This window comes from Haemaphysalis longicornis, unplaced genomic scaffold (genome assembly GCF_048455015.1).
Source record: "Haemaphysalis longicornis isolate Haplotype H1 unplaced genomic scaffold, Haemaphysalis longicornis Haplotype H1 scaffold_14, whole genome shotgun sequence".
In the NCBI taxonomy this organism is placed as follows: Eukaryota; Metazoa; Arthropoda; class Arachnida; order Ixodida; family Ixodidae; genus Haemaphysalis; species Haemaphysalis longicornis.
This window is the reverse complement of record NW_027526245.1, coordinates 51,642,629-51,653,645: the sequence shown is the minus strand read 5'-3', so window position 1 is coordinate 51,653,645 and position 11,017 is coordinate 51,642,629. Positions and strand designations below refer to the sequence as shown.

Genomic DNA, 11,017 nt, shown 5'->3' with positions numbered 1-11,017 from the left:
TCTTGTGGGCGTCCACATAAGAATATAATCTACATACACACGTACTCCAGGTATAGCGTCAGAAACCTGGCTTGTGTCCTTTTGAAAGACCTCTGACACAGACCCCATCTGGAACGGTAGTTTCAGGAACCGATACTTTCCGAAACAAGTCGTGAGTGTGCATATTCTGGCAGATTCGTCGTCGAATGGTATTTGGTAAAAGCCTGCTTACCCTAAAAGCGCGAAAAAATTTCGCTCACGCGATTTCCGCCTCACACTGTTCATGCTTTAGACACTCATTGATTTTCCTGGGGTCCACCGATATTCTTAGCTCGCCATTCTTTTTTCTTACAATCACCAAAGGGTTTACGGAGACTCTTGGCTCCTGTATTCGGGCGATGATGCCTCCCTTCGTCAAACAATCGGGTTCCAGTCGGAGTGGCTTTTCAAAGGTGAGTGGCTCACGTCGGCCCGTCTGAACGAAAGGTACGGAACCGGCTTTTACTACTATCTTATGTTGCCTTCGAATGCACCTCATGCCAGAAAAAACTTGAGGCCACTCCTTCAGCAGTAGCTCGGTAGTGCTTGCCGTTGCGGCGTTGACCGAGCGTTTGAGGATTCCCAGTATATCACTGGCGTGAAGTCATTAAATGGCGTTGCGCCCCTTTTTTACCACGAAAAAGTTGATCTCGGCTCAGTTGTCTCTTACGGTGTCCGTGATTGTTAGATATCCGAGTTGCCGGATGATCCCTTGGTCGTACAAACGTAGTATGAAGCTGGTAGCCCTCACTTGAATTGTTGGTTGCAGGCGACGATACATGCAGTACGGCAGAAGATTCGCTTGAACGCTAGTATCCCCCTTTCAGTTCGAGCACTTTGTTCCCCATTTGTGCTTTGACCACCCAGTCTCGTTCCTGCATGACCCTCTTCACAAAGATAGCTGGAACTTGCATGTTGCTCTGGCAGCAAAATCCGAAATGATTTCTACCGCCGCATCGCCGAAAGTGCGTCCAAATGACGGGCAGCTTTATGCTTTGTGTCTGCGACCACATTTACGAGATTGGAACCGTGAAAACGACTCGCAGTCTCTTGTCGCCGCGGCATCGACGTGGCATTCTTGCTTGTCATCGACGTGTGTCCCGCGAGGGGCGGGAATCGGCGCAGTCTTGCTCAGCAGCACAAGTCCTCTTGCTCAGCAGCACAACGCCTTCGCGCTAACTTTTGAAGCCGTAAAATTATTGTAACAAGAGTACCTTCGCTGAAATTGTACTTGTGCATCCGAAATAAGGGTCTGTAGGCTAGGGCTTAGGCGCTGTACCTGTAGAAGTTTGTAGGGAACTTTTTGCCGTGAAGTGCAAATATGGTTTTATGTATACCCATGGTACGTCTTCTAACCATAGCAGTTATAGCACGTATGCTGTCTGTTGCATCTGCATCTTCAGTAGTGTTCGTTTTGTTTTATGAATACATACTGACATCAAGAGTTAGTGGTCTGTGTTACCGTAATTTTATGGGGATATGTTTAAGAGTGTATATGGATGAAGATCGCATAGACGAATGAATTGCCCTAACCCAGTATCATTTTGTGCGTCATACAGAGCCTGGTTACCCCCTAGCATTGGCGTTAGGCATCTGACGCCGTTTTTCCTGTGTCCTAGTAATACAAGGGTGAAATGAGAGATGAAATACGAGCGTGCGCAACGATAAGTGCAAGCAATAATTTTTCCGCTCTGTTCGGCCGCGGGCGTAATTACTTTTCGGGAACGCGGCTCCGGTGCAATACGCCCAGAGACGACCTACCCGCAGAGCGACCGCAAAGCGTTGTGGCTCAAGGGTTGTCTCGGTGAAGACTTGCGGCGCCAACACGTGTGCAGATTCGCTTTTGCAGTTTAAGGGGGAAGAGGCATTCGTGGAGGGCAGGAAAAAGTCACACAATCAGTGCAGCAGCATTTGGCTCGACTACTGACCTATTCCAACACTCCGCAAACTAATCACATTTCCTGTGCTGCACGAAACCTGCTCGAGGTCATAAATGGGCGGCGAGGACGGTAAGCCCCACATTTTGGCGTGTGTTCATCTAACAATTCAGTGAGCCTTTGTGTTTACCGCAAGTAAAACTGCGGAGCCTAGGGCGTAGCTGGATAATAAAGTATCACCAAGAAAGAAGCTCTGGTATGAAACTTCAAACATGCCAACGCTACGGTAGCCATGCCCTGTAACTTCTAATTCTCTCTTATCATCATAAGCAAAGGCCTTTTGCGTTGTAGACGTCACAGTACCATCTGTCAGAGTGATCCTCTAATACTAACCAAAACCACAGTGTCAGAAGTGCGCGCCCTTGAATATAAGTTACTCCGTGCCATCGGCAGCCAAAACACCCCCGAAGAAGTGGTTTGCTACAACGATGCATATTGTAACTAGCGGTAGTACTTAGCGATGCCCTTGTGGGCAACTATACTAATTATACGAATCGCCATACCATTTGTTGAGGGATCACTTACTTGTCATAATTACTTTGTTAACTGTACAGAATTATATAATTAGGAAAGCTTACCTGCTGTGACTCGATGTCGTCCTACCATAGACGTGTGGGTATGGGAAGTGGCTGAAGACCGTGCATAGTTGGAAATAACCTGCCAAAAATTGTACAAAGTTGACGTGCTGAAAGGGCTACATAACAATCGGAAGTATTGTGTGGTAGGTCTCAAGTATACCCATCATTGAATGTTTTATAATAAATAACCATTCATCGTACCGGCGGCGTGGTGTTTCAAAAATTTAAAACAGCTTCTTACTACCATGCAAAGCGCGATTATTGAAAACGCTTACATTTAAACAGCGCTATCAATTCAAAAACCCCTCTCTTGTCTTTACGTTTGTTGCGGCAAAATCTTGAAATCGGTTGTCAAACAATTGTATTTTCAGTATCTTTAAGAAAAAACAATATATATAAATATATATATATATATATATATATATATATATATATATATATATATATATATATGCCGGCAGTCTACAACGCCAAAGAAAGCATAGGGGAGTGGTTACACTTTTTTTACCGTTATTGACGTTACATTATTTTGTTATTAATTACGTGAGAAAGAAAGAAAGAAAGAAAAACACGCGCCCAGAGTGGGGACCGAACCCACGTCTTTCGATTAGACCACGAATGCCTTACCAATTCGGCTATCTGGGCGACTGTGTTCTGCTTCACTTTCTGGGGTATTTATATTTACTACAATTTTATCTGACGCTTGAGGGTGGTAGCCAGCACCACTCAGACTACACGGGGAGAAGGGGACCTTCTTTTTCAACCCCCGGGGCGTGACGCGAACGTCTACAGCCTTTCATGAGCGGTTAACTGGCGGGAAACCCTCTTATGCTACCTTGGCATCAAGGCTGCCAAAACCGAGGCCCTCGCTAAGCTTTCGCACGATAATAGGGTTTGGAAATGAGGGGCGCATTAGAAAATACAGAAAGAAATGCCGGCAGTCTACAACGCCAAAGAAAGCATAGGGAAGTGGTTAGACTTTTTTTACCGTTATTGATGTTACATTATTTTATAATTATTACGTGAGAAAGAAAGAAAGAAAGAAAAACACGCGCCCAGAGTGGGGACCGAAACCAGGCCTTTCGATTAGATCTCGAATGCCTTACCAATTCGGCTATCTGGGCGACTGTGTTCTGCTTCACTTTCTGGGGTATTTATATTTACTACAACTGTATCTGACGCTTGAGGGTGGTAGCCAGCGCCACTCAGACTACACGGGGAAAAAGGGACCTTCTTTTTCAACCCCCGGGGCGTGACGCGAACGTCTACAGCCTTTCATGAGCGGTTAACTGGCGGGAAACCCTCTTATGCTACCTTGGCATCAAGGCTGCCAGAACCGAGGCCCTCGCTAAGCTTTCGCACGATAATAGGGTTTGGAAATGAGGGGCGCGTTAGAAAATACAGAAAGAAATGCCGGCAGTCTACAACGCCAAAGAAAGCATAGGGAAGTGGTTAGACTTTTTTTACCGTTATTGATGTTACATTATTTTATAATTATTACGTGAGAAAGAAAGAAAGAAAGAAAAACACGCGCCCAGAGTGGGGACCGAAACCAGGCCTTTCGATTAGATCTCGAATGCCTTACCAATTCGGCTATCTGGGCGACTGTGTTCTGCTTCACTTTCTGGGGTATTTATATTTACTACAACTGTATCTGATGCTTGAGGGTGGTAGCCAGCGCCACTCAGACTACACGGGGAAAAAGGGACCTTCTTTTTCAACCCCCGGGGCGTGACGCGAACGTCTACAGCCTTTCATGAGCGGTTAACTGGCGGGAAACCCTCTTATGCTACCTTGGCATCAAGGCTGCCAGAAACGAGGCCCTCGCTCAGCTTTCGCACGATAATAGGGTTTGGAAATGAGGGGCTCGTTAGGAAATACAGAAAGAAATGCCGGCAGTCTACAACGCCAAAGAAAGCATAGGGGAGTGGTTAGACTTTTTTTTACCGTTATTGATGTTACATTATTTTTTTATGATTACGTGAGAAAGAAACAAAGAAAGAAAAAAACGCGCCCAGAGTGGGGACCGAAACCACGCCTTTCGATTAGATCTCCAATGCCTTACCAATTCGGCTATCTGGGCGACTGTGTTCTGCTTCACTTTCTGGGGTATTTATATTTACTACAACTGTATCTGACGCTTGAGGGCGGTAGCCAGCACCACTCAGACTACACGGGGAGAAGGGGACCTTCTTTTTCAACCCCCGGGGCGTGACGCGAACGTCTACAGCCTTTCATGAGCGGTTAACTGGCGGGAAACCCTGTTATGCTTCCTTGGCATCAAGGCTGCCAGAACCGAGGCCCTCGCTAAACTTTCGCACGATAATAAGGTTTGGAAATTAGGGGCGCGTCAGGAAATACAGAAAGAAATGCCGGCAGTCTACAACGCCAAAGAAAGCATAGGGGAGTGGTTAGACTTTTTTTTTACAGTTAGTGATGTTACATTATTTTATAATTATTACGTGAGAAAGAAAGAAAGAAAGAAAAACATGTGCCCAGAGTGGGGACCGAACCCACGCCTTTCAATTAAATCTCGAATGCCTTACCAATTCGGCTATCTGGGCGACTGTGTTCTGCTTCACTTTCTGGGGTATTTATATTTACTACAACTGTATCTGACGCTTGAGGGTGGTAGCCAGCGCCACTCAGACTACACGGGGAGAAGGGGACCTTCTTTTTCAACCCCCGGGGCGTGACGCGAACGTCTACAGCCTTTCATGAGCGGTTAACTGGCGGGAAACCCTCTTATGCTACCTTGGCATCAAGGCTGCCAGAACCGAGGCCCTCGCTAAGCTTTCGCACGTTAATAGGGTTTGGAACTGAGGGGCTCGTTAGGAAATACAGTAAGAAATGCCAGCAGTCTACAACGCCAAAGAAAGCATAGGGGAATGGTTAGACTTTTTTTTACCGTTATTGACGTTACATTATTTTTTTATTAATTACGTGAGAAAGAAAGAAAGAAAGAAAGAAAAACACGCGCCCAGACTGGGGACCGAACCCACGCCTTTCGATTAAATCTCGAATGCCTTACCAATTCGGCTATCTGGGCGACTTTTTCTGCTTCACTTTCTGGGGTATTAATATTTACTACAACTGTATCTGACGCTTGAGGGTGGTAGCCAGCGCCACTAATACTACACGCGGAGAAAGGGACCTTCTTTTTCAACCCCCGGAGCGTGACGCGAACGTCTACAGCCTTTTATGAGTGGTTAACTGGCGGGAAACCCTCTTATGCTACCTTCGCATCAAGGCTTCCAGAACCGAGGCCCTCGCTAAGCTTTCGCACGATAATAGGGTTTGGAAATGAGGGGCTCGTTAGGAAATACAGAAAGAAATGCCGGCATTCTACAACGCCAAAGAAAGCATGGGGGAGTGGTTAGACTTTTTTTACCGTTATTGACGTTACAATATTTTTTTATTAATTACGTGAGAAAGAAAGAAAGGAAAACACGCGCCCAGAGTTGGGTCCGAACCCACGCCTTTCGATTAGATCTCGAATGACTTACCAATTCGGCTATCTGGGCGACTGTGTTCTGCTTCACTTTCTGGGGTATTTATATTTACTAAAACTGTATCTGACGCTTGAGGGTGGTAGCCTGCGCCACGCAGACTACACGGGGAGAAAGGGACCTTCTTTCTCAACCCCCGGGGCGTGACGCGAACGTCTACAGCCTTTCATGAGTGGTTAACTGGTGGGAAACCCTCTTATGCTACCTTGGCATCAAGGCTGCCAGAACCGAGGCCCTCGCTCAGCTTTCGCACGATAATAGGGTTTGGAAATGAGGGGCTAGTTAGGAAATACAGAAAGAAATGCCAGCAGTCTACAACGCCAAAGAAAGCATAGGGGAGTGCTTAGACTTTTTTTTTACCTTTATTGATGTTACATTATTTTTTTATTATTACGTGAGAAAGAAAGAAAGAAAGAAAAAAACGCGCCCAGAGTGGGGACCGAACCCACGCCTTTCGATTAGATCTCGAATGCCTTACCAATTCGGCTATCTGGGCGACTGTGTTCTGCATCACTTTCTTGGGTATTTATATTTACTGCAACTGTATCTGACGCTTGAGGGTGGTAGCCAGCGCCACTCAGACTACACGGGGAGAAATGGACCTTCTTTTTCAACCCCCGGGGCGTGACGCGAACGTCTACAGCCTTTCATGAGTGGTTAACTGGCGGGAAACCCTCTTATGCTACCTTGGCATCAAGGCTGTCAGAACCGAGGCCCTCGCTAAGCTTTCGCACGATAATAGGGTTTGGAAATGAGGGGCTCGTTAAGAAATACAGAAAGAAATGCTGGCAGTCTACAACGCCAAAGAAAGCATGGGGGAGTGGTTAGACTTTTTTTTACCGTTATTGACGTTACATTATTTTGTTATTAATTACGTAGAAAGAAAGAAAGAAAAACACGCGCCCAGAGTGGGGTCCGAACCCACGCCTTTCGATTAGATCTCGAATGACTTACCAATTCGGCTATCTGGGCGACTGTTTTCTGCTTCACTTTCTTGGGTATTTATATTTACTACAACTGTATCTGACGCTTGAGGGTGGTAGCCAGCGCCACTCAGACTATACGGGGAGAAGGGGACCTTCTTTTTCAACCCCCGGGGCGTGACGCGAACGTCTACATCCTTTCATACGCGGTTAACTGGCAGAAAACCCTCTTATGCTACCTTGGCATCAAGGCTGCCAGAACCGAGGCCCTTGCTAACCTTTCGCATGAAAATAGGGTTTGGAAATGAGGGGCTCGTTAGGAAATACAGAAAGAAATGCCGGCAGTCTACAACGCCAAAGAAAGCATAGGGGAGTGGTTAGACTTTTTTTTACCGTTATTGACGTTACATTATTTTTTATTATTTACGTGAGAAAGAAAGAAAGAAATAAAAACACGCGCCCAGAGTGGGGACCGAACCTACGCCTTTCGATTAGATCTCGAATGCCTTACCAATTCGGCTATCTGGGCGACTCTGTTCTGCTTCACTTTCTGGGGTATTTATATATACTACAACTGTATCTGACGCTTGAGGGTGGTAGCCAGCGCCACTCAGACTACACGGGGAGAAGGGGACCTTCTTTTTCAACCCCCGGGGCGTGACGCGAACGTCTACAGCCTTTCATGAGCGGTTAACTGGCGGGAAACCCTCTTATGCTACCTTGGCATCAAGGCTGCCAGAACCGAGGCCCTCGCTAAGCTTTCGCACGATAATCGGGTTTGGAAATGAGGGGCTCGTTATGGAAATACAGAAAGAAATGCCGGCAGTCTACAACGCCAAAGAAAGCATAGGGGAGTGGTTAGAATTTTTTTACCGTTATTGACGTTACATTATTTTTTAATTATTACGTGAGAAAGAAAGAAAGAAAGAAAAACACGCGCCCAGAGTGGGGACCGAACCCACGCCTTTCGATTAGATCTCGAATGCCTTACCAATTCGGCTATCTGGGCGACTGTGTTCTGCTTCACTTTCTGGGGTATTTATATGTACTACAACTGTATCGGACGCTTGAGGGTGGTAGCCAGCGCCACTCAGAGTACACGGGGAGAAGGGGACCTTCTTTTTCAACCCGCGGGGCGTGACGCGAACGTCTACAGCCTTTCATGAGCGGTTAACTGGCGGGAAACCCTCTTATGCTACCTTGGCATCAAGGCTGCCAGAACCGAGGCCCTCGCTAAGCTTTCGAACGATAATAGGGTTTGGAAATGAGGGGTTTGTTAGGAAATACAGAAACAAATGCCGGCAGTCTACAACGCCAAAGAAAGCATAGGGGAGTGGTTAGACTTTTTTTCTACCGTCATTGACGTTACATTATTTTTTTATTAATTACGTGAGAAAGAAAGAAAGAAAGAAAAACACGCGCCCAGAGTGGGGACCGAACCCACGCCTTTCGATTAGATATCGATTGCCTTACCAATTCGGCTATCTGGGCGACTGTGTTCTGCTTAACTTTCTGGGGTGTTTATATTTACTACAACTGTATCTGACGCTTGAGGGTAGTAGCCAGCGCCACTCAGACTACACGGGGAGAAGGGGACCTTCTTTTTCAACCCCCGGGGCGTAACGCGAACGTCTACACCCGTTCATGAGCGGTTAACTGGCGGGAAACCTCTTATGCTACCTTGGCATCAAGGCTTCCAGAACCGAGGCCCTCGCTAAGCTTTCGCACGATAATAGGGTTTGAATATGAGGGGCTCGTTAGGAAATACAGAAAGAAATGCCGGCAGTCTACAACGCCAAAGAAAGCATAGGGGAGTGGTTAGACTTTTTTTACCGTTATTGACGTTACATTATTTTTTATTAATTACGTCAGAAAGAAAGAAAGAAAGAAAAACACGCGCCCAGAGTGGGGACCGAACCCACGTCTTTCGATTAGATATCGAATGCCTTACCAATTCGGCTATCTGGGCGACTGTGTTCTGCTTCACTTTCTGGGCTATTTATATTTACTACAACTGTATCTGACGCTTGAGGGTGGTAGCCAGCGCCACTCAGACTACACGGGGAGAAAGGGACCTTCTTTTTCAACCCCCGGGGCATGACGCGAACGTCTACAGCCTTTCACGAGCGGTTAACTGGCGGGAAACCCTCTTATGCTACCTTGGCATCAATGCTGCCAGAACCGAGGCCCCCGCTCAGCTTTCGCACGATAATAGGGTTTGGAAATGAGGGGCTCGTTAGGAAATAAAGAAAGAAATGCCGGCAGTCTACAACGCCAAAGAAAGCATAGGGGAGTGGTTAGACTTTTTTTTTACCGTTATTGACGTTACAATATTTTTTATTATTTACGTGAGAAAGAAAGCAAGAAATAAAAACACGCGCCCAGAGTGGGGACCGAACCTACGCCTTTCGATTTGATCTCGAATGCCTTACCAATTCGGCTATCTGGGCGACTCTGTTCTGCTTCACTTTCTGGGGTATTTATATTTACTACAACTGTATCTAACACTTGAGGGTGGTAGCCAGCGCCACTCAGACTACACGGGGATAAGGGGACCTTCTTTTTCAACCCCCGGGGCGTGACGCGAACGTCTACAGCCTTTCATGAGCGGTTAACTGTTGGGAAACCCTCTTATGCTACCTTGGCATCAAGGCTGCCAGAACCGAGGCCCTCGCTAAGCTTTCGCACGATAATAGGGTTTGGAAATGAGGGGCTCGTTAGGAAATACAGAAAGAAATGCCGGCAGTCTACAACGCCAAACAAAGCATAGGGGAGTGGTTAGACTTTTTTTTACCGTTATTGACGTTACATTATTTTTTTAATTATTACGTGAGAAAGAAAGAAAGAAAGAAAAACACGCGCCCAGAGTGGGGACCGAACCCACGCCTTTCGATTAGATCTCGAATGCCTTACCAATTCGGCTATCTGGGCGACTGTGTTCTACTTCACTTTCTGGGGTATTTATATGTACTACAACTGTATCGGACGCTTGAGGGTGGTAGCCAGCGCCACTCAGAGTACACGGGGAGATGGGGACCTTCTTTTTCAACCCGCGGGGCGTGACGCGAACGTCTACAGCCTTTCATGAGCGGTTAACTGGCGGGAAACCCTCTTATGCTACCTTGGCATCAATGCTGCCAGAACCGAGGCCCTCGCTCAGCTTTCGCACGATAATAGGGTTTGGCAATGAGGGGCTTGTTAGGAAATACAGAAAGAAATGCCGGCAGTCTACAACGCCAAAGAAAGCATAGGGGAGTGGTTAGACTTTTTTTACCGTTATTGACGTTACATTATTTTTTATTAATTACGTCAGAAAGAAAGAAAGAAAGAAAAACACGCGCCCAGAGTGGGGACCGAACCCACGTCTTTCGATTAGATATCGAATGCCTTACCAATTCGGCTATCTGGGCGACTGTGTTCTGCTTCACTTTCTGGGCTATTTATATTTACTACAACTGTATCTGACGCTTGAGGGTGGTAGCCAGCGCCACTCAGACTACACGGGGAGAAAGGGACCTTCTTTTTCAACCCCCGGGGCATGACGCGAACGTCTACAGCCTTTCACGAGCGGTTAACTGGCGGGAAACCCTCTTATGCTACCTTGGCATCAATGCTGCCAGAACCGAGGCCCTCGCTCAGCTTTCGCACGATAATAGGGTTTGGAAATGAGGGGCTCGTTAGGAAATAAAGAAAGAAATGCCGGCAGTCTACAACGCCAAAGAAAGCATAGGGGAGTGGTTAGACTTTTTTTACCGTTATTGACGTTACATTATTTTTTATTATTTACGTGAGAAAGAAAGCAAGAAATAAAAACACGCGCCCAGAGTGGGGACCGAACCTACGCCTTTCGATTTGATCTCGAATGCCTTACCAATTCGGCTATCTGGGCGACTCTGTTCTGCTTCACTTTCTGGGGTATTTATATTTACTACAACTGTATCTAACACTTGAGGGTGGTAGCCAGCGCCACTCAGACTACACGGGGATAAGGGGACCTTCTTTTTCAACCCCCGGGGCGTGACGCGAACGTCTACAGCCTTTCATGAGCGGTT

The 11,017-nt window shown here is 46.7% G+C and overlaps 4 non-coding genes across 4 annotated transcripts; all 4 read right to left on the bottom strand.

Annotated features, from left to right (window-relative positions):
- Window positions 1–5,025: 5,025 nt before the first annotated feature.
- Trnak-uuu (transfer RNA lysine (anticodon UUU)) lies at window positions 5,026–5,097 on the bottom strand. Its single transcript has one exon. It is a non-coding gene; the product is annotated as a tRNA-Lys (tRNA).
- Window positions 5,098–5,510: 413 nt separating this feature from the next.
- Trnak-uuu (transfer RNA lysine (anticodon UUU)) lies at window positions 5,511–5,582 on the bottom strand. Its single transcript has one exon. It is a non-coding gene; the product is annotated as a tRNA-Lys (tRNA).
- A 3,280-nt stretch (window positions 5,583–8,862) lies between these two features.
- Window positions 8,863–8,934, bottom strand: Trnar-ucu (transfer RNA arginine (anticodon UCU)). The gene has a single exon. It is a non-coding gene; the product is annotated as a tRNA-Arg (tRNA).
- Window positions 8,935–10,303: 1,369 nt separating this feature from the next.
- Trnar-ucu (transfer RNA arginine (anticodon UCU)) lies at window positions 10,304–10,375 on the bottom strand. Its single transcript has one exon. It is a non-coding gene; the product is annotated as a tRNA-Arg (tRNA).
- Between the last annotated feature and the right edge of the window lie 642 nt (window positions 10,376–11,017).